Here is a 23410-nt window from a genome sequence, read left to right on the forward strand (position 1 = left end):
GCCCTCCAACTTCTGGGACTGAGCTGGAGCATAATGAGTAGAGTCCCTCCTAGACCAGACCATCAGGGAATGACTCACCAGCCTGGAAAAATTCTTTCCTCCAGTCTGAAAAAAACATAAATATTCATTATCAGAACTAATATTGGAATTTATTGGCACAAGAGGTAATTTCTTCCCTCTAATCCTTAATTTGTTAATGTTTCAAATTTATTTGGTAACTTTTGCTTGACCCAAAATTTCTACTGCTCTTCTTGTTAAATATTCCCATAAGAATGAATTCCTCTAACTTGTACTTTATGTGGTATAGACTAGAGATGTTCCCAAGATAGTTATCCTCTTCTTGAACAGGCAGTGAAATTACATGTCTCTACTCCCCACTCCATTGCATTTAAGTGAGTTCATGTGACTGAGTTATGGCCAATAAAAATGTGCACAGAAGGAACCACACCATTTCTGGGCTTGACAACAAAATAGCTCATATGATATTATTTTTCATTCTCAATTTCACTATAACACTTCTTCCCCAGGTTATAAAACTAAGAGTAGAAGTCCTAAAAATGGAGAATACAGAAGAGAAGGAACTTCCTGGCTCTCGGAGTTCCTGTTTTGAAGAGAGTTGCCCAGGAGAGCCACAGAACCAGATATATTCATATTATCATTTGCAGGAGTGAGGAATACCAAGCAGTTCTGCTGACCATGGAGATGTAGGAGTCACTTTTTATCAAAGTCTAAGTTAATTACACTTCTCAATGCAGAAAGTACTGCCTAAAAATGAAGATGAAGTACTGTAAACAAGAAAATGTGTGGTTTGGTTTAGAGATTAGGTAATAGACATGACAAAACAGATAAAACTGACTACAAATATGGACATGCATAATAAGCAGAGAAACGTTTGCTAAAACTGTTGCCTTTATGATCATTTGCAAAGCATATCATATGTCCTAAACAGACTGTAGATCTTAAGGAATTGATTTGAGAAGAGAGCATTCATTGAATCTATTATTGACATTCTATTAAAAACTATTCATTTTCAAAATAATCGTTCACCTTTTTTTCTGGAATAAATCAAAATAAATAAAAACTCCCCAAAATGGGCAATTATCAGAGTTTTAAAAGTGACAAGGCCAAGAATCAGCCCACCAAACTGTTTTTTGTAAACACAGTTTTATTGGAAGACAGCCATACTAATTCATTATGTATTGTCTATGGCTTCTTTGTGCTACAAGGCACCATTGAGTAATTGTGAGAAGACCATATAGCCCATGAACCCTAAAATATTTACAATATAGCCTTTCACAGAACAGATGTGGCAATCACTTTTCTAGACCACCCAAGAGAAGAGATGAAATTAAATACAGTTTTAGCACAAAGGAATAGTGCAATTTCTTTATTGAACAAAGGGATTAAGGAAAAGAACAAATGAAGATGATGGATTTTTCACAGGTGTTTCAGTAGCCTCAAGAGAGCCAACATAAAGGGAGATATATAAGAAAATAAATTAGATGGTCAGATATGTCTATAGTTATTTTGGATATGGTTATTGATACATGAAACTAATTGGGAGAAATGTATAAGAAACTTACTATATTTGGAGGAAAATGTCAAAAATAACATGAAACAAAGGATCTCTGGAATGGCTGAATGAATGGCTTCATAAATCCTTTCCCCCAGTGCAGCAATAAGACTGGGAAAGTTCTCAAATTGGAACTTTTGAATTCTGGAAATTCGCAAAGGGAATCAAAAAAGGCACATAGCAAATTGAGAAACACTCATTTAGGGAAAAGTATTTAAAATGATTAATAAAAGAATGTCCATAAAAGGATATTCTCTGATTACAATGGAATTGTGTTGGAAATAAGCAAAACAGGAGCAAATTTTAGAACTAAAGAAAACCTTGATATTAAACAATATATTTATAAATAATCTATGGAAGAAAAATGAAATGAAAAGAGAGTTTAGAAGATATTTTAAATTGAATGAAAATGAAAACACTACATACAAAAACTTATTGGATGTGGCTAACAGCAGTGCCTGGAGGGAAATATAGAGTTTTAAATGTCTGATATAGAAAAGGAGAATTATCTTAAACCAATAAACTAAGCTTCTTGAAGAGACTAAAAAGTGAAGAGTAAACTGAGCTTGAAGCAATTGAAAGTAAGAAAATAATAAAATTATATTAGAAATCAATTGAAAAAACTCTAAGTCTAATATTGACCTTCTCAGTTAAATAAATGTTCCTTCTTAGAAAAGTCAGCATAGTTTACTGCTCAATAAGAAGCACAGGCACTTCCATTTTTTAATGTTTATTTATTATTTTCGACAGAGAGAGAGCATGAACAGGGGAGACACAGAATCTGAAGCAGGCTCCAGAGTCTGCACTGTCAGCACAGAGCCCAATGCGGGGCTCAAACTCACAAACCAGAAGATCATGACCTGAGCCCAAGTCAGATACCGAACCAACTGAGCCACCCGGGTGCCCCCAGGCACTTGTTTTGATGAGCACTGAGTATTTTACATCAGTGTTGAATCACTAAATTGTACACCTAAAACTAACATTATACCATAGGTGTACAAACTGGAATTTAAATAAAAAATTTTAAAGAAAAAGGCAAAAATAAAGAAGTAAATGAATAAAGCCACAACAATCAACACACACACACACACACACACACACACACACACAAAAGAGGGTTTTGCAGGAGAGGACATCATTATTGAGCTCTTAGAAATTAGAAGGCTAAAATGGGATTTCTGTGAAAATCCCTATGTCACTAAATTAGTCTTAGATGAAATGCACAAATTCTTTAAAATACAAATTACTGAAGATGACTTAAGAAATAGAAAATCTAGACAGATCTCTAACAAGTAAGATATTTGAATTATTAATTATAAACTTCCCACAAAGAAATTCCCAGGCCCAGTTGGCTTTACTGGTGTATTTTATAAAAAATTTAAAAAGTAAATAATAGCAATATTTAACACAACCTTGTAGAAAATAAAAGTGGGTAAGATATTTCTCAACTCATTCTAAAAGTTAGTATTACCTTGATACCAAAGCCAGACAAAGACACACAAATATCCTTCATGAATAGAAGTGCAAAACTCTCAATAAAAATTAACAGTGTAACAACACATACAAAAAAGATTATAGACCACTGCCAAATGGGGTTTGTGCCCAGAATGCAAGATCAGCTTAATGCGTGAAAATCAATTAATGTAGCAAGTTATACTAATAAAACAACCAGTAAAATGGCATAATCATCTCAATAAGCACAGAAAAAGCATTTGATAAAATCTAATACCTATTTGTGATTTCAAAAAATCATTAAATTAGAAGAGCGGTTTTCAACCTGATAAAGTGTATTTATGAAAAATTTACAACAAACAAAATACTTAATAGCAAATAAATGAATTTTTTACACCATAGTAGGGATCAAGACAAGCACATCTGTTTTTGCTATTTCTATTCAGCATTGTAATGGAGATTCTATGCAGTCAGGTTAAAAAAAAGAATTAAAATTTTAAAAAAGAAGCAAATCTCCTTTTTTTTTTTTTAATTTTTTTTTCAACGTTTATTTATTTTTGGGACAGAGAGACAGAGCATGAACGGGGTAGGGGCAGAGAGAGAGGGAGACACAGAATCGGAAACAGGCTCCAGGCTCCGAGCCATCAGCCCAGAGCCTGACGCGGGGCTCGAACTCACTGAGGGCGAGATCGTGACCTGGCTGAAGTCGGACGCTTAACCGACTGCGCCACCCAGGCGCCCCTCTTTTTTTTTTTTTTTTTTTTAAAGTAGCCTCCACCTCCAACATGGGGATTGAACCTATGACCCTGAGATCAAGACCTGAGCTGAGATCAAGAGTTGGATGCTTAACTGACTGAGCCACCTAGGCACCCCAACAAATCTCCTTTTATTCCCAGTTGACTCATCATTCCTGTAGCATATCATACAAGTGCCCACAAAAGTCTGCTAGAACTAGAACAAATTAATGAATTCAGTAAGATCACAGGATTAAAAAAAGTAAAATACAAAAATCAATCATGTTACCATATGTTAACAATGAACAGTCTGAAGTGAAATTAAAACTATTCCATTCACAATTACAAAGAAACTGGTGCAGCCACTCTGGAGAATCTATGGAGGTTCCTCAGAAAACTAAAAAAAAACTACCTTACAATCCAACAATTGCACTGCTAGGTATTTACCCAAAGGATACAAAAATACAGATTCACAGGGATACATGCACCCTGATGTCTATAGCAGCATTATCTACAATAGCTAAACCATGGAAAGAGCCCAAATGTCCATTGACTAATGAAAGGATAAAGAAGATGTGGCATATATATGTATATATATGTGTACACACACACACACACACACACACACACACAAAGCAATATTACTCTGCCAAAAGAAAGAATGAAATCTTGCCATTTTGCAACAACATGGATGGAGATAGAATGTATTATGCAAAGTGAAGTAAGTCAGTCAGAGAAAGACAAATACCATATGATTTCATTGATATGTGGAATGTAAGAAAGAAACAGATGAACATAGGGAGAAAAAAAGAGGCAAACCACAAAACAGACTTTTCACTATACAGAACAAACTGAGGGATGCTGGAGGGGAGGTGGGTGGGGGAATGGGTTAAATGGGTGATGGATATCAGTTAAGGAGGTTACTTGTGATGAATACCAGGTATTATATAAATGATGAATCTCTCAGTTTTACTCTTGAAACTAATATTACACTATATGCTAACTAACTGGAATTTAAATAAAAACTTATAACTGCAAAAAAAAGTGGAAGTATTCTAAATGCCTATTATCTGGGAGAATGAGTAAGCATAATGTAGCATATGCATACAACGGAATACTACCTGGCAATATAAAGGAACAAAATACTAAAACATGCTAAAACAAGAGTCTCAAAAATCTTATGCTAAGTGAAAAGGACAGAATAAAAGACCATATATTACATGATTCCAATTATACATGTCCAAAAGGCAAAGCTGTAGAGAGTAAGAAGAGCAGGGATTGCCTGAGTCTAGGAAAGGATTGGCAGAAAATGGAAACAAAAGATCTTTGGAGATGATGGAAACCTTATAAAACTGGATTTGGTGATGGTTGCTCAACTCTGTAAATGAATTTAAAAATTATTGAATTGATTTTTAAAAATGAGTGAACACTTAAATAAATGTATGGTATATAAATTATATCCAATAACACTTTTTTAAAAATGAGCTCAGAGTAAACAATTCTGTAAGCATGAAAGCTATAAAGCATATTTTGTAATAGGAAATTTCCACAAGCCAGAAGTGTGCTATGCCACTATACATTTGATGTGAGGGAGAGTCAAGGGTCACTAAGGACAATAGAAAGCAAGTTGCATCTCAAGAGCAAAATAAGGATCTAAATAATCAGGAAAATTCTTCCACCTTTAGAATAGAGCCCTTCAAAATATGGCCCGGTGGGAATCTGTACTCTATTGGTAAATGATGCCTGCTGTGCTTTCTCCTTATTCTAAACAGAAATTTTTATTCCATGTTTTATCCTCATTTGTCTAAGCATGGAATGGAGGGTGCAGACGATTCCTGTCTTTGAGTACACAGATTACAAGATCCAGAAGAGTTACATCAACTAACTGAAAGAAGAGCATCTCTCTTAGAGATCTTGGCCTTTAAATCAGTTGCAGTGACCCCATGGACCCTTGGCTTCTCTTTTTGAAAAAGGAACAAGTTAGTTATATACAGAGAAAGAAACACTAAATTGATCTTTGGTTACCTGAAAGATAGCTTGTAGAGATGATAAAACCCTAGCAATATTTATTGCTTTTCTGTTTTCTGGGTAAACAGCTAAACAACCTTTCCTAGCTCCCATTGTGTCTAGGTGAAACCACATGACTGAGAACTGGCCTATGTAGGCAGAACTGGTGAATGGCTTTTCAACCCCTGCTACAAAACACTATATTCTTGGGTCATCTTCACATTTCTTTTTCTCAAAAAATTTTGAGGAATTGAAGGACATCTAGAACATTGAGAAGTTACACAATGGAAAGAGTCCAGATCAAAGTCATTGCTTAGAGGACATCTTCCAAGTAGAGCTTCTTAACCAGGAATCTTTGTATATACATTAGAAATACAGTCTAGCTTGCTAAACTATTTGATGTGTTGATGTTTATTTGAAAGAGTAGCTAGAAGTAATTCACATTAATATAAAACCTCCTTAGAATTGTGAAAAAGGAAAAGGTAAATTTTTTAAACTGACAAGATAGTTTTTATTACTTAAGATCTTCTTTAATTAAATTGTAAGTGTCCCGTGAAACACAGGTAAGAAAAAGATAAAAAGAAAAGTAATTTATAAGTTACCATTCTTGGTAAGTTTTCTATGGAACAGAGTTATATACAATACATTTTTCTATGTCAAGTGGTAGTTAGTAGCATGATATCTTATAGAATTTAGGAGGTTAAGTATATACCTCAGAATCAGGGAAAATTATCATGGTCAGGACAATGTACTCACCAGGGTACAATGATGCCTTCTGCCAGCCTGCGAATGAACAAAATGATTAAATATTTTTACCCTTTCATGGTCCTTCTATCTTTTTCTCTCTTCTCATCACTAACATTCTCTCAGTATTCAGTTACATATTTATCCTCTCTGTCCCTTTCCTTCTTCACAAACATGTGACCATTCCTTTCCTGAATACAAAATGATTGAGTTGTGTATATGTGTGAAAACATATAAAGTCAGAAAAAAGGCAAACTAAAAACAAAAAGAAGAAAGGAATATAGAAACGGAAAATGAAGGAGTGATGACAGAAAGATGGATAGTTTGAGATTAAAAAAAAGGAAATAAAGAAAGATGGAAAATGGAAGGAAAGTAGAAGAAGAAGAAAAGGAAGAAGAAATAGAAGGAATTAGGAAAAACAGAGTGAAGGAATAAAAATTGAGAAAGGGAGATTAAAAAAAGGATATTACAACTTAGGGAAAAAGTGAATTAACTTTTACAGACTCTCTTCCATTTATGCTCCTACACAATGAACACAGGCAATTGTAGAGTATGTCTGATTTTTTCTGGGAATGAGGTTTAGAGGAGTTAGGAGTCTTACTGTTTGTGGAATTTAAGAACTGCCATGAAAGAACTTCTGAATTACTTACCATTCCTAAACTGGGTTCTTCTTTGATCTGAAAGGAGATGTACACAGAAGACTGGGACTCTCAAAAAGATAAAAATGCAAAACCAAAGACAGGCATTCTTTGAGGGGTTTATCATAATCATCACTATCATGTTAGGCAAGCTGTTGCTCCCTCATAAATTTCTTATGGATAAAATAAAGCTGAATCACAGGATTTTTTAGGAGTTAATCAAGGTAAACAGGTAAATCATTCCTAGCATGATAATTGCAATATAGAGAGGCCATAGGAAAATGTGAAAGATACACAAAATAAAGACTTAAAGGGACAGGATAAAGCAAAGCATATGATTTCCACAGTATAATATCTTGCAAATATTTTAACTATTGGAATACAATTACCAATTTCCATTTGAAATTTTTCTGAAACACAAAAGTGAAAACCCCATTTTAATACCACAGAGAAAAGAAAGATTAAAGTTCCTTAGAAGAATTACACATGAAATAAGTAACTTCATTAAGGTTAAAAAAAAACCACCTCACTTTTCTAGAACACGTGTTCAAAACAAAACAAATATATATCACATGCTTACATAAATAATCTTACAGTTGAAGTCTAAGAGAAAATTACCAAATCCCCCAGTGGTTTATTGTTTTTGAACTAGTTTATAATGCTGATATTAATGAATATCTTCACCTGCAATGTTGTTATGCTAGCCATCATCTGTGCAGTAACAGCTATAGTTTTTTCAGTGCTTCCAATGAGATAGGGATTATCTAATAGTTTTATGTAGTCACTCAGTTGAATACTAGCAAAATAATGGTGAAGTAGTGCTCTTCTGTTTACAGAATAAAGATCTGAGAATCAAAGGGGTCAGTAACATGATGAAGTTTCTGTTGGTAAATGGACAATGACTTGAACCCAGGTATGTTAAACTGCAAATTAAAGACTCAGTCATTATGCCATAATCCTCCATGTTTGGTCAAGCCAGCTGAGGCTTCATTCAAAAGGTAGAATAGTGACGTCCTATATAAGGAACAGCCTATTGCATTTTTTTTTAATAGTGCCTTGCATAGAAGAATTTCAGTTTTACTTAGAATCAGACTGTGGGCACAGCAAGCACCATGAGAGCTCTTTCAAATATATTCTCAGATTAGATTTCACTTATATCAAAGCCACTAGAAGAAGTCATTGCTAGCATCATGGAGACAGATGGAAAATAATACATTAGATTAAGATAAGGGTGAATGTGAGAAGTGAGTTAACTAATGGGAGAAGAACAAAGAAAGAAATAGGCAAGGGAAGTTGTAATATAATAAACATAAATGAAAATCATGAAAGAAAATTATACAGAGGAAAATAATACATGGAAAAAGGAAGAAGCAAGCACAAATCCATACAGGAAGATCATATTTTATAAAAAAATTGTTATTAAACTTTACCATTTTCTTTCCTAAGTTCACCTGAAAAATAAAACAGAGAAATATTAGAATCACTATGAAACAGATGATAGGAGCATCATATTTTGTAAATAATCATTAAATTTTACCATTTTCTTTCCTAAGGTCACCTGAAAAATAAAACAGAAATATGAGAATTACTATGAAACAGATGATAGGAACATCATATTTTGTAAATAATCATTAAATTTTACCATTTTCTTTCCTAAGTTCACCTGAAAAATAAAACAGATAAATATGAGAATCACTATGAAACAGATGATAGGAACATCATATTTTGTAAATAATCATTAAATTTTACCATTTTCTTTCCTAAGGTCACCTGAAAAATAAAACAGAAATATGAGAATTACTATGAAACAGATGATAGGAACATCATATTTTGTAAATAATCATTAAATTTTACCATCTTCTTTCCTAAGTTCACCTGAAAAATAAAACAGATAAATATGAGAATCACTATGAAACAGATGATAGGAACATCATATTTTGTAAATAATCATTAAATTTTACCATTTTCTTTCCTAAGGTCACCTGAAAAATAAAACAGAGAAATATGAGAATTACTATGAAACAGATGATAGGAACATCATATTTTGTAAATAATCATTAAATTTTACCATCTTCTTTCCTAAGTTCACCTGAAAAATAAAACAGATAAATATGAGAATCACTATGAAACAGATGATAGGAACTAAATTTTGTACTTAATTTTGTACTAAATCGATCTGGAAAATAAAAGGAGTAATAAAAGAATCACTATGAAGCAGAAACAAAATGAACAAAAAAAATCTTGCAAAAATCTTTTCACCTATTGTGAAATATATAATTGGTTAGACACTTCAGAGAAAAAAAATTAGAATTATTTTCTAGATGTTTTACTCGAAAAACCTATGGGGGTCCACATTGCTTTGTATCAAATGGTAAAAAGTAGAAAAATAATTTTAAATTTATTGTGACTGAGCTCAACATCCCCCAAAATAATTTCCTAAAGTCTTCTTTAGGCATAATATCATTGTCATCGTCATCATCAATACCATTGTCACTACCAACACCACCATTCCCATTGACATTCACTAAGCACTTTCTTTGCACTAAGCTCTGTGATATATGCTTTGCAAGCAGCATCACATTTGATCAACAAAAGTTCTTCGGAAGTTATGACACTTATGCAGAAGAATAAACATTAGCTCAAGGCTACATTACTTGCTGCATTTCCCAGTTTTTTATTTCAGAATTGGAATTTTTTCCAAAGTGAATATTATATTACCAGAGAAAGATATTTTCAGTAAAAGAAAAAAAAAACAACAAAACATTGGGGTAAAGCAGCAGTCTCCAAATACTATGTACTGCTCTGTAATACTATGTAGTACAGAGCAATACTATGTAAAAGGTTTGGCAGACTCTCAAAAACTTAAAGCTAGTATGCTACTTATTGTTTTATCTTATTTCAGCCACTTTATTTGACAATCCATTTAGCAATTTAACATCATGCTTCTTTTATTCTATTAGAGTAGGGCACTTAAAATGCTCTAAAAATGGTCAGCAAAAACCTCCAACTAATAAATTATATAGACAGGACTGTCTTACTCATTTTTTTAATGTTCTGCTGCATTTATAGTATTTACTTAAAATGGGTGAAAGACCAAAATATAAGAGCTAAAAACAATAAAAGTCTTTTTAAAAAATTCAGAGGTACATCTTCATGATTTAGGATTTAAGAATGGATTCTTAAAGGTAACACCAATGCACAAATAACAAAATAAAACAATAGACAAATCTAACTTCATAAAAAGTGAAAACTGTATCAAAAGGTAAGAAAGGGAAGAGATAATGTACATAATGGGAGAAAATATCTGCAAATTATATATTTTTAGGGGCTTAGTATCAAGGGAGTAGATTGATATACTATGAAGAAATCTTTATTTGGTATAATGTGAGGATACTGAACCCCTTTTCTTGTTACTGTCTGAAGCTGAGTTTGCTACAATAATATCTTTCTAAGTGATTTAAGACTTGAAACTCACATCTTTTATTTTCTCTGCAAAACAAATGAGAAATGTTGATTAAATAAAATAATTGAAGTAATTCACAAATAATGGCATGGAGGATCAAATATTAGTTCTTTTAGGGGCAAACTCTATTTTTACAAAATGCCAAAGTACCAAGAGCATTGTTTTCATATAATCCAGGACAGGTTTTCCTTCAATGATATGTTTTCTATTTTGGTGGAGATAAATTTCCCTTTGAATTCCTCCCTTTTCTCTGAATATATGCATTAAACAAAATAACTTATTTCAACTAATAGATACAACATAAAAATGAATTAAAAGAAGTTAAAATTGATGAGGTCATTGATTAATTATATCCTTTCTCTATGGATGAAGAGAAAACACCTTTTTTCACGTTTTCAAAACAAAATAGGAGAAATTTGTGATTTTCAGATTCAAAATCTCTTCATCTATCATTTCTATCCACATGTGGTTCCCTTCTCATTGGCTCCTTCTGTTATTTCCTTATGCTTGCATGCTTGCAGAAGTTTCTTTAGCATTTCTTAGGAGACAAATCTGGTAACTAATTCCTTGACTTTTCTTTCTTCCATGTGTTTGTCTTTCTGCTGAAGTCTGTTTTCACTGAATATATAGACTACTGGGTTGACAGTCTTTTCTTTTAGCATTTTAATGATTTTGCTTTACTGTATTCTTGATCCTATGATTTCTGGTGTGAAATCACCTGGTTTACTTCAGATAACTTTAAGAGTCATTTCTCATCTTGGTTTTTAAAAATTATGATTGCAGTGCTTCTAGGAACATAGGTATTCTTTGAGTTTATTCTGCTTATACTTTTGCCAAGCATTCAAGCATCCTTAAATTTAAATCTCTTACCAAGTTTGAGAAAATTTTGACATTCTTCTTCAAATAAATTTTATGCTCCAATCTTTCCTCTCTCATTCTGGGAAGCTCATTATTTATGCACTAAAAGGTTTTTTTTAATTACCAAATATATTCATTCAGAAAACGTATACACACCATGAATATTTCTTTTCTTTTTTATTAAGTTTCCTACTTTAATTCTAATATAGTGAAAATACAGTGTTATATTAGTTTCAGGTGTACAATATTTTAATTCAACAACTCTATACATTAGTCAGTGCTCATCATGTTAAGTACACTCTTAATCCCCATCATCTATTTTACCCATCCCTCCACCCACCTCCCCTCTGGTAACCCTCTGTTTGTTCTCTACAAAACCTTGGTTTGTGAGCATAATTCATTCCAGAAACATGCTTGTAATCCAAAGCACTCATATATCAAAGCAAATTTCAAGAACTATTGGCTCAGTTGTGATCATGTGACATTCAGTGTCATGTACTACTTGTATTGCAAGACATCACTCATTTATCATGTTAAAATATATTAGAAATGTTTGCTCATCTTGTGGAACACTCGCAGAACAAGTTACTCACAATCCAAGGTTTTACTGTGCAGTTAAGAGTCTGTTTTTTGGGTTGTCTCTTTTTTTTACTTTGTTCATTTATTTTGTTTCTTAAATTCCACATATGAATGAAATCTTATGGTATTTGTCTTTCTCTGACTATTTTGCTTAGCATTATACTCTCTAGATCCATCCATGTTGTTGCAAATGGCAAGTTTTCATTCTTTTTTATAACTGAATAATATTCTACTGTGTATGTATTCCATTTCTTCTTTATCCATTCATTTATTGATGGAGACTTGGGCTGCTTCCATAATTTCAGCTATTGTAAATAATGCTGTTACACATAGGCGTGCATGTATCACTTTGAATTAGTGTTTTTGTATTCTTTAGTAAATATCCAGTAGGACAATTGCAAGGTCATAGGGTAGTTCCATTTTTAACTTTTTGAGGAACTTCCATACTATTTTCCAGAGTGGGTGCGCCAGTTTGCATTCCCACCAACAGTGCATGAGGGTTCCTTTTTCTCTACATCCTCACCAACACTTGTTGTTTCTTGGGTTTTTCATTTTAGCCATTCTGACAGGTGTTAGGTAATATCTCATTGTAGTTTTGATTTGCATTTCCCTGATAAAGAGAGATATTGAGCATTTTTTCATGTGTCTTTTGACCATCTGTATATTTTTTTGGAAAAATTTCTGTTTATGTCTAATATTCATTTTTTTTAAATTTTTTTTAACGTTTATTTATTTTTGAGACAGAGAGAGACAGAGCATGAATGGGGAGGGGCAGAGAGAGAGGGAGACACAGAATCGGAAGCAGGCTCCAGGCTCTGAGCCATTAGCCCAGAGCCCGACACGGGGCTCGAACTCACGGACCGTGAGATCGTGACCTGAGCTGAAGTCGGAGGCTTAACCGACTGAGCCACCCAGGCGCCCCTTCTATTCATTTTTTAATTGCATGATTTATTTTTTGGGTGTTCAGTTTTATAAGTTCTTTATGTATTTTGGATACTAACTCTTTATCAGATATGCCATTTGCAAATATCTTTCCCCATCCAGTAGGCTGTCTTTTAGTTTTGTTGACTGTTTCCTGCATTAGAACTTTCTTTTTTACAGATTAAAAAAAATATTATTTATTTAAATTCCAGTTACTTAACCTACAGTGTAATATTGGTTTCAGGAGTAGAAACCAGTGATTCATCATTTACATATGACACCCAGTGCTCATCTGAACAAGTGCCCTCCTTAATGACCATCACCCATTTAGCCCATCCCCCTCCCACACCCCTCCAGCAACCCTCAGTTTGTTCTCTGTATTTAAGAGACTCTTATGGTTTTCCTCCCTCTCTGTTTTTATTTTGTTTTTCCTTCCTTTCTCTTAATGTTCATCTGTTTTGTTTCTTAAATTCTACATATGAGTGAAATCATATGGCATTTGTCTTTCTCTGACTGACTTATTTGCTTAGCATAATAGAACTTTTAATATTATCTCACACTTCCTCCACAGCTTTGTTCATTGTTTCAATATATTTTCATTACTGTTCTTCAGATAGGAAAATTCTGTGGTTTTGTATTCCATTTTCTGGTCTTTTTGCTTATCATCTACATTCTGCTATGGTGCTAATGCAGTAATTAAATTTCAGATATTATATTTTTCAGTTCCCAAATTTTGATTTAACTATTTTTCTAGTTTCTATTTCTCTGCTATGAATTTTCATTCATTCATTTCTAATCTTTTTATTTACCTCATGTAGTACAGCAACCATAGTTTTCCCCTCTTTTTAAAATGTTTGTATAAAGCCCTGTGTATCCTTTACCCAGACCCTGCTAATGATAGAAAACATCTTATATAATTGTAGCAAAATATCAAAGCCAAAAAATTGACATGGGTATAATACTGTTAAGTATACAGCATGCCACATTTGAGTTTCATCATTTTTCCATGCATTGATGTGTGTGTGTGTGTGTGTGTGTGTGTGTGAATGCAATTTCTCTCATCTATACACTCAAGAAACCACAATCAAGATATAAAACTAGCCCATAACTACAAAGGAAATCTCTTGTGCAGTCTCTTTATATTCCCACTCCCCACCCTTGCTCTTCCCTGTCCCCTGGCAACCACTAATCTATACTCTATCTCTGTATTTTTGTCATTTTTCAGATGTTATACTAATGGAATCATACATTACATAATCTTTTGAGATAGACTTTTTTGCCCACTAAGCACAATGCCATTGAAGTCCATCACATTTGTTGTATGAATCAATGGTCTAGTCCATTTTATTGCTGAATAGTATTCACTGTACTCATTTGCCACAGTTTATTTGACTATTCATTTATTGAAGGGTATTTATTTTGTTTCCAGGGTTTTTTTTGCTAATACAAGTAAAATTGTTCTGAATATTTGCATAGAAGATTCTGTGTGAGCATAAGTTTTTATTTCTTTATTCTTTAGAATAAATACCTGTGTGATTTTTTATTTACACAATAGTGCATATTTGTTTTTATAAGAAAATGCCACATTATTTAATAGATGGCTGTACCATTTTACATGCTCACCAGCAATGTTATAAATCTAGTTTCCTCACACTCTCACCATCACTGGATATTTTTCTGTTTTGTCTTTAAATTTTAGCCATTCTAAAGATGTGTAGTGAGATTTCACTGTGGGTTTCTTTAAGTTTATCCCATTTGTGGACATTTCAGTATCTTGAATCTGTAGAGTTTTACATTTCACCATTATCTTGTCTATATTTGTTTTCATCCCCATACTCTGTAATCTCTCTGAGGACTCTGATAACACAAACAATAGATTACTTTTATATTGTCCACATGTTCCAAGTCCCTGTTTCTTTGTCTGTTTTCTCACTTTTTCCCTGATAAGGTAATTTCTATTGATCTATCTTTAAGTTTAGTTTCCTTCCTCTGTCATCTTAAATTTAGCATGCATTGAGATCAAGTAATTTTTCTATTTCAGTTATTATATTTTTTAGTTCTAAAATTTTCCTTTGGTTATTTATAAAATCTATTTCTCTCCTAAATTTTTCCATTTTCCCTTATTTCAAGAGTTTTAATTGCTCACTGAATCATTTTTATTATTGTAACTCTACTATCCATGTCAGATACCTCCAATACCTGTGTCATCTCAGTGTTGGTTTCTGTCAATTGTCCACTGTTGTTCAGGTGTGATTGCCTTTGATTTTGACATGAAGGGTGAAATTTTTATTTTATTCTAGACACTTTGGGCATTAAGTTGTGAGGCTGTGGATTCTATTTATTCTTTTTTACTGGCAGGCAGTCACGCGATTTATGTATAACGTGTTTCCAGGATGGGACTGGAAGTTCAGTTTCCTATTGGTTGCAGGTAGAAACAGAGTGCTGACTATCACTGCCACATTTGCTACTAGTGGAAATGCAATTCAGCTTATCCCTTAGTCCCACTGATACTTTCCTGGGGAAAGCAGAGCATGGCCTCACCTCATCTCTCTGCTATACAGGGATGAAAGCTTAGCTGGATCCCACAGACACCAGTGTGGAATGAAAACAGAGTGCTGCCTAATACATCTTTGTACAGCCTCCTTCTGCCTTATGCTGCTAGCTAGGAGTGGAAGCTTAATTCTTCCTTAAAGTAAGCTGAAAGTATTGGGAAGTTGGGGGAAACAGTTGTTATTTGCCCTAGAATAAGGTGGGTGTTGTCAAAAAGCTCTTCTGTTCTGGTAGACCACCTTTTTCTGGTCATTTTTTTAAACAAGTTCAGCAAATTTGCAGAATATGAGATCAACATACAAATGGTTTTACCTCTATACATAAGCAATAAACTATCCAAAATTGAGATTAAGAAAACAATTCCATTAACAATAGCTCATGAAAGAAAAAAAAAAGGAATAAATTTAACCAAGGGGGCAGAGGTCTTGTACATTTAAAAGTAGAAAGCATTTCTAAAAGAAATTAACATATGCCTAAATAAATGTAAAGATCTCCCGTGTTCACTGAATGGAAAGCTTCATATTACTAATATGGCAATACTCCCCAAAGAGATCTACAGATTCAATGCAATTGTTATCAAATCCCAAGAATTATTAATTAATTAATTAATTATTATTATTATTTTTACAGAAATGGAAGCACTGATACTAGAGTTCTTATGAAAGTGTAAGGGACCCAATATAGCCAAAACAATCATAAAAAAGAAAAAAATAAACTTGGAAAACTAAAACTTTCTGATTTTAATACTAACTGCAAAGCAACAATGATCAAAACAGTCTGGCACTGAGATAAAGATAGATATATAGACCAATGGAATAGAATCAAAAATTCAAAACTGATCTGATAAATCTAGTATCAATTGATTTTTAATAAAGATACCAAGGCAATTCTATAAGAACAGAATAATCTCTTCAACAAATTGTGTTGAAACAACTAGATGTCCACATGCAAAAGAACGAAGTTGGACTCTGGCCGCCCCAAATAAAGTACATTAACTTAAAATGGATCAAAGACCTAAATTCAGGAACTAAAATTATAAAGCTTTTATAAGAAAACATAGAGAGGGGCGCCTGGGTGGCTCAATCGGTTAAGCGTCTGATTTCAGCTCAGGTCATGATCTCACAGTTAGTGAGTTCAAGCCCCACATCTGGCTCTGTGCTGACAGCATGGAGCCTGGAGCCCACTTCAAGTTCTATGTTTCTCCCTCTCTCTCTGCCCCTCCCCTGCCCCTGCTCACACACACACACACTCTCTCTCTCTCTGTCTCTCTCTCCCTCTCTAAAATAAATAAACATTAAAGAATTTTAAAAAATAAAAGAAAAAGAAAACATAGAGATACCTCTTCATGACTTTGGTTTTGGCCATGGATTCTTATAAATGGCACAAAAAGCACAAACACAAATCAGGAGACTATAGATGCTGGAAAGGATGTGGAGAAATGGGAACCCTCTTGCACTGTTGGTGGGAATGAAAACTGGTGCAGCCACTCTGGAAAACAGTGTGGAGGTTCCTCAAAAAATTAAAAATAGAGCTACCCTATGACCCAGAAATAGCACTGCTAGGAATTTACTCAAGGGATACAGGAGTACTGATGCATAGGGGCACTTGTACCCCAATGTTTATAGCAGCACTCTCAACAATAGCCAAATTATGGAAAGAGCCTAAATGTCCATCAACTGATGAATGGATAAAGAAATTGTGGTTTATATACACAATGGAGTACTACGTGGCAATGAGAAAGAATGAAATATGGCCCTTTGTAGCAACGTGGATGGAACTGGAGAGTGTTATGCTGAGTGAAACAAGCCATACAGAGAAAGACAGATACCTATGTTTTCACTCTTATGTGGATCCTGAGAAACTTAACAGAAACCCATGGGGGAGGGGAAGGAAAAAAAAAAAGAGGTTAGAGTGGGAGAGAGCCAAAGCATAAGAGAGTCTTAAAAACTGAGAACAAACTGAGGGTTGATGGGGGGTGGGAGGGAGGGGAAGGTGGGTGATGGGTATTGAAGAGGGCATCTTTTGGGATGAGCACTGGGTGTTGTATGGAAACCAACTTGACAATAAATTTCATATATTGAAAAAATATAACACCAAAAAGCACAAGAGAAAGAGTAGATAAATTAGACTTCATAAATTAAAAATTTCACGCATCACAGAATTCTGTCAAAAAAAGTTAAAAAACAATCTGTAGACTGAGAGAAAATATTTGGAAATTATATATCTGATAAGAACCTAGTAGTAAGAATGTATAAAGAACTCTTATAACTCATCAATAAAAAAACCACAACCCTTTTTTAAAAAATGTGTAAAGGACTTGAACAGACATTTGTCCAAGGAGGTCAATAAGCACATGAAGAGACGCTCAATATCATTAGTCATTAGGAAGATACAAATCAAAACACAATGAGTTACCACTTCATATGCAATTGGACTACTGTAATTTTTTGTAAAATGGAGAACAGCAGGTGTTCTGGAGGATGTTGGGAAATCCAAACTAGTACATTGCTGGTGGGAATGTAAAGTGGTGCTGCTGCTGTGAAAAACACTTTGATGTTTCTCCAAAAAAGTTAAACATATAATACCATATGACCCAGAAAATTACTCTTCAGTATATGCCCCGGAAATATTAAAAACAAGTATTCAAACACTCATTCAGAAATAGTCATAGCAGCACTGTTAACAGTAGGCAAAAGATGCAGGAAGAATTGAAGAATCTATTGACAGAGAAATGGATAAACCATATCTGGTACACCCATGCAATGGATATACCATTCTCAGTTATGAAACTGAATGAAAGTATGTTTTAATTTTTATTCAAATGAAAATATTTTATTTTCCTTAAAATTTCATATTTGACCCATTGGATATTTAAAAAACCTATGTACCTGGGGTGCCTGGGTGGCTCACTTAATTAAGCATCCAACTTTGGCTGATGTCATGATCTCATAGTTTGTGAGTTCGAGCCCCGCATTGGGCTCCGTGCTGACAGTGCAGAGCTTGCTTGGGATTCTCTCTCTCTCTCTCTCTCTCTCTCTCTCTCCCTCTCTCCCTCTCTCCCTCTCTTTATGCCCCTCCCTTGTGCATACATGTGCACTCCTTCTCTCTCTCAAATAAATAAAGTTTAAAAAATTAAAATTAAAAAATTAAATAAAATAATAACTTATGTGCCTAACGTTTGTTCTCAAATTTCCTTCTGTTGCTGATTTGTAAAATAACTTCACTGTAGTCAAAGAACATGTTGTATATGATTTCATCTTTTAAAATATATTAGTACTTGTTTTATGGGTTAGCATAAGGTCTATTCTTCTTAATACTCATTTGCACTTGAAAGAAAATATTCTTTTTGCACTTTTCAACAAAAAGTTTCTATAATATCTCTTTACTCTCTATCTTTATTATCTGTTTTATGGACATCACTGTCATACTTGCCTTTAATTATTTAACTCAAAGAACTGGTTTCCTTGCAAGCTTTGATATATTTATAATAACTTATTTAAAAATCTTTGTCTAATAAGTCCAACACTGACCCACTCCCTCCACCCCAGGAAAGTTTCTGTCTTTTTTTTTTTTTTTCTGCATGTGGGCCATACTTTCCTGCTTCTTTGTGTCTCCTAATTTTGGATAAAAACCAGAAGTGTTAGAAAATATACTGTGTCAACTCCGGAAATCTGATTCCTCTCCCTCCCCCAAGGCATGTTGTTGTTGCTGCTCTTTATTTGGTTAAGTGGTTTTCGAAACTCTGTGAAGTCTGAATTCCATGTAGTGTGTAGCCACTGAAGTCTCTGAGCACTTAGCTTACTGGTCAATTAACGATCGGTCAGAGATTTTGTTACTACTGCTTTGAGCCAAAACATTTCCCACCTTTTGCTAAGGGGCTCTGTGTGTGTTAGGGGATGCCTGTGATGCTCAGAAAGTTTATAACTTGGCTTTAGCCTTCGCTTTCCATTTCCAGCCTCAGTCAACCAGAGCTGAGATATTGGAGACCTCTTAGGCTCTCCTGGACATGCACATAGCCCTGCACATGCATGCAGTTTTCTAGAGTTCCAAATCAGAGTTTTTCAAAGTGTCCTTTGGACATCTCATTGCCCAGATCTTCCTTTGAAAGTTTTGTTCTGCCTCTTATTTGCCTGACTGATATCATATTTTTAGGTAGATGTAAAAATATGCAGTTGATTGTTTTTGACAAATTCCCTGAGGATAGGGTTTTTCCAATGAAAGAATTTCTAAACCAGATCAAATAATGACAATGTCCAGTGAAAGGTGCTTTTCCAGGGAGCTATGAAACAGGTCAATCTGGCCATATTCTGGTTGTCTTAAGGCTTCTGTTTCACAGCTACCATGGTTGCAAGGCTGCTATTTTAAAGGCTACCACAGAGTTGGAGAGAGAGGGATAGGAGCAAGCCAAGTTAGGAGCAGGCCAAGTTACAAGGCACAAACTCCTACTGTTCTTAAGAATTTCAGCAGTTTTTCCTGAATAAATACTCCCTGAATTGTTGTACATCATGGTTAACTTCCAGAATTCTGATTTTGACCATTTGGCCAGTGTTTCATTGCTTTTTTTGGAGAAGTGTATTTATGGAGATCCTCACTCTGCCATTCAGGAGGTCCTGACCTTAAAGATAAATTTATGTAATGGCATTTTGATGTTTCTCTGACATGTTCGGTAATGTGTATGCTGTACAAGAAACTGAAAGTGGCTTCATGATTTGTTTATAACTCAAAATGTCTTTTTATGCATTGTAATGCTGGATCTTTAATTCCCAGGTAAATTAACTTAAAAATAGTCTTCTTCATTGGGGCGTTTGGATGACTCAGTCATTTAAGGATCTGACTTCACCTCAGGTCATGATCTCATGGTTCGGTTCGTGGGTTCAGGCACCATGTTGGGCTCTGTGCTGACAGCTCAGAGACTGGAGCCTGCTTCGAATTCTGTGTCTCCTCTCTCTCTGCCCCTCCCCCACTCATGCTCTGTCTCTCTCTTTCTCAAAAATAAATAAACATTTAAAAAATTTGTTTTAAATATAGTCTTCATTAATAACTGGTCCATCCAAAGTTTTGTATAAACATAAGTTTCTTTTATAAATTGAATGTGACAGTCTTTAACTTTTGTTACTATTTGTAAGCCTGTGCCAGTCACTTCCTTGGCCCCATGGTATTCTGCTTGCCACAGGCATTTGGATACGCATTGCACCAATTAAAGTGTTTGTGCATTGCCTGTGTTAGCCAGAGGCCTGACCCCACTGTGTGTGGACTGCTGCTGGAGCACAACTGTGTGCTGCTTCCTCTGCTCATATGCATGGTCTATTACCTCATTGGACTTTATTTATAAAACAGATATTCAAAGACAAACTTACGGAAAGTCCAGCATAGTGAAAGCACAGCATTATACCAAGCAGAGGGCATTCTCAGCAGTGGGCCCTGAACAACTGCATAAATTGTGTGTCTGTGAAGCCAGCCCTAAACCCATCCATTTCATGGAGAAGGTCATTGGAGGATTTTAGTGGTTCCATGTCCAGTGCATATGTAGCATAACATAAGACTAACATAACTGTAGACTAACATAAGAACACATGGATATGACTGGTTGATTTTTATATCTAAGGTTGACCGTGCAGAATCTTTGCAGTGCTATAGGTCTGAATATTACCCATTAGAGTTGTGATGATTTATAAGAGCCACACAAAGAAAAACCAGTCCATTGCTTACATCACAGCAACTTTTAATTTTTTTTTTTAATGTTTATTTATTTTTTGAGAGAGAGAGAGAGAGAGAGACAGAGCATGAGCCGGGGAGGGAGAGAGAGTGAGGGAGACACAGAATCCAAAGCAGGCTCCAGGCTCCAAGCTGTCAGCACAGAGCCTGAATCAGGGCTCAGACCCACAAACCTTGAGCTCATGACCTGAACCTTAGGATGGACGCTTAACTGACTGACCCGCCCAGGTGCCCTTCACAACAGCTTTTAGAACAGCAGCTTTCCTGATGCCTGCTTTATAATCATCTTCAGTGAAATAGTTGCAATTAGTCCTCATACAGATATTGTGCCTGACTCCTTAAATTAGATTGTGTGACTATATACTTTGTACCAGATTCTAATAGTATGTTTATTGTTTTAACGTATTAGGAACTTAAAAAAAATTTTTAATGTTTATTTATTTTTGAAGGAGAGAGAGACAGAGTGTGAGTGGGGGAGGGGCAGAGAGAGAGGGAGACACAGAATCAGAAGCCTGCTCCAGGCTCTGAGCTGTCAGCACAGAGCCCGACGCGGGGCTCGAACTCACAAACCGCGAGATCATGACCTGAGCCAAAGTCAGATGTTCAACCAACTGAGCCCCCCAGGCACCCTGTATTATTAGGAACTTTAAAAGATATTTATTCAAATTTTGCTTCCTGTTTTGTATCAATATCCATTTTTATCGTTAGGTTGACTATATGTTTATTCACTTAAATTGAATTTTTTTTAATTTTGTCTTGCTTTTATTTAATAGCATTTATTTAAATCCAGTGTGTTTGTTTTCAGAATAAAATATATTGTATAGGATTTCATTCATTAATAATCACTGATTCCTATTGCCTTCTTTGAATCTATATTGAAATAAATCCCAATTTATTCACTTGTAAATTTCTGCATATTCAGGATTTTTTAATTTGTAGGCACTGAAGAGTATATCTTTTTTAAGTAGGAATTTTTTTTGGAAATAGTAAAAATTATAAATTGTAAAAATTCTGAAAAATATGTGGTAAAGATTTTTTAACATTTCCCCATAAATCTTGCTTGAGAATTTAAGATTTCTTTTTTACACTTTCACATTATTTATGATATATTTTAATCCTCCATCTAGCTTAGGAATCCATTCTGTAATAGAAGAACTATTCTCTAATCATGAAAATAATTTATTTATATGACCATTAAGATTTTGATTACATGCTATCAGTGGTAGTGAAATTTCTTTATAAAAATACTCAATAATGAGAAAGATCCTATTATTAAAATTCTTCTTTATATATAAAGAACTCTACAGAGCTCTTTAGAGAACTCTTTAGAGTTCAAACTCTTTACAACTTCAACCAGTTATTTCTTTTTTTTTTCAAGTTTATTTGCTTATTTTTCCGAGAGAAAAGAGAAAGCACAGGTGCACATGTGAGCAGGGTAGGGGCAGAGAGAGAGGGAGAGAGAGAGATTTCCAAGCAAGCTTCACACTGTCAGTGCAGAGCCAGACATGGGGCTCGATTTCATGAACGTGAGATCATGACCAGAGCCAAAATCAAGAGTTGGACACTTAACTGACTGAGCCACCCAGGTGCCCCAAGTTATTTCTAATCCTAACAGTTGAAATAACAAGACAAGAGACTGAGAGAATCTTCTTTCAATGACTTGTTATCAAAATAATCAAATATTTCATAAGTAATTCAAATATTACAGATTTTCCTGTTAAACATTATTTATACTGTTAATTTTAAAGACATGTTTTGAGAAACTTTACAATTTTGAGAATGAAATACTTGATGAATTGCAGTTTGTCAAAATCTCTCTTAATTAGGTGGCTTAGAAATAAATGTGAAAAAGTAAAAAGTAAACAATAAAGTGAGACTGTCACATCTCTTACTTCTAATTCTGTTTTTATAATGAGAAGGCAGATTCCCTTCATCTCTGTTATAATCATCATTCAGGAACCATGTCAAAATTGGTCAGAGTAATGAACCCTTATGATACCATGACTTTACATGTTAACTAACTTACCACTATTACAATATTCGTTTTTGCACAGGAAAATAATAAAAATGATGATCCCTAGACGTAAGAGAGGATAGGTGTTTACATCTGCTTCAGGGTGGAATTCTGAAAAATGAATGACAGAAAATTTCCTTATTGACATCTGGACCAACTTTA

Source organism: Prionailurus viverrinus, chromosome B2, assembly GCF_022837055.1.
Source record: "Prionailurus viverrinus isolate Anna chromosome B2, UM_Priviv_1.0, whole genome shotgun sequence".
In the NCBI taxonomy this organism is placed as follows: Eukaryota; Metazoa; Chordata; class Mammalia; order Carnivora; family Felidae; genus Prionailurus; species Prionailurus viverrinus.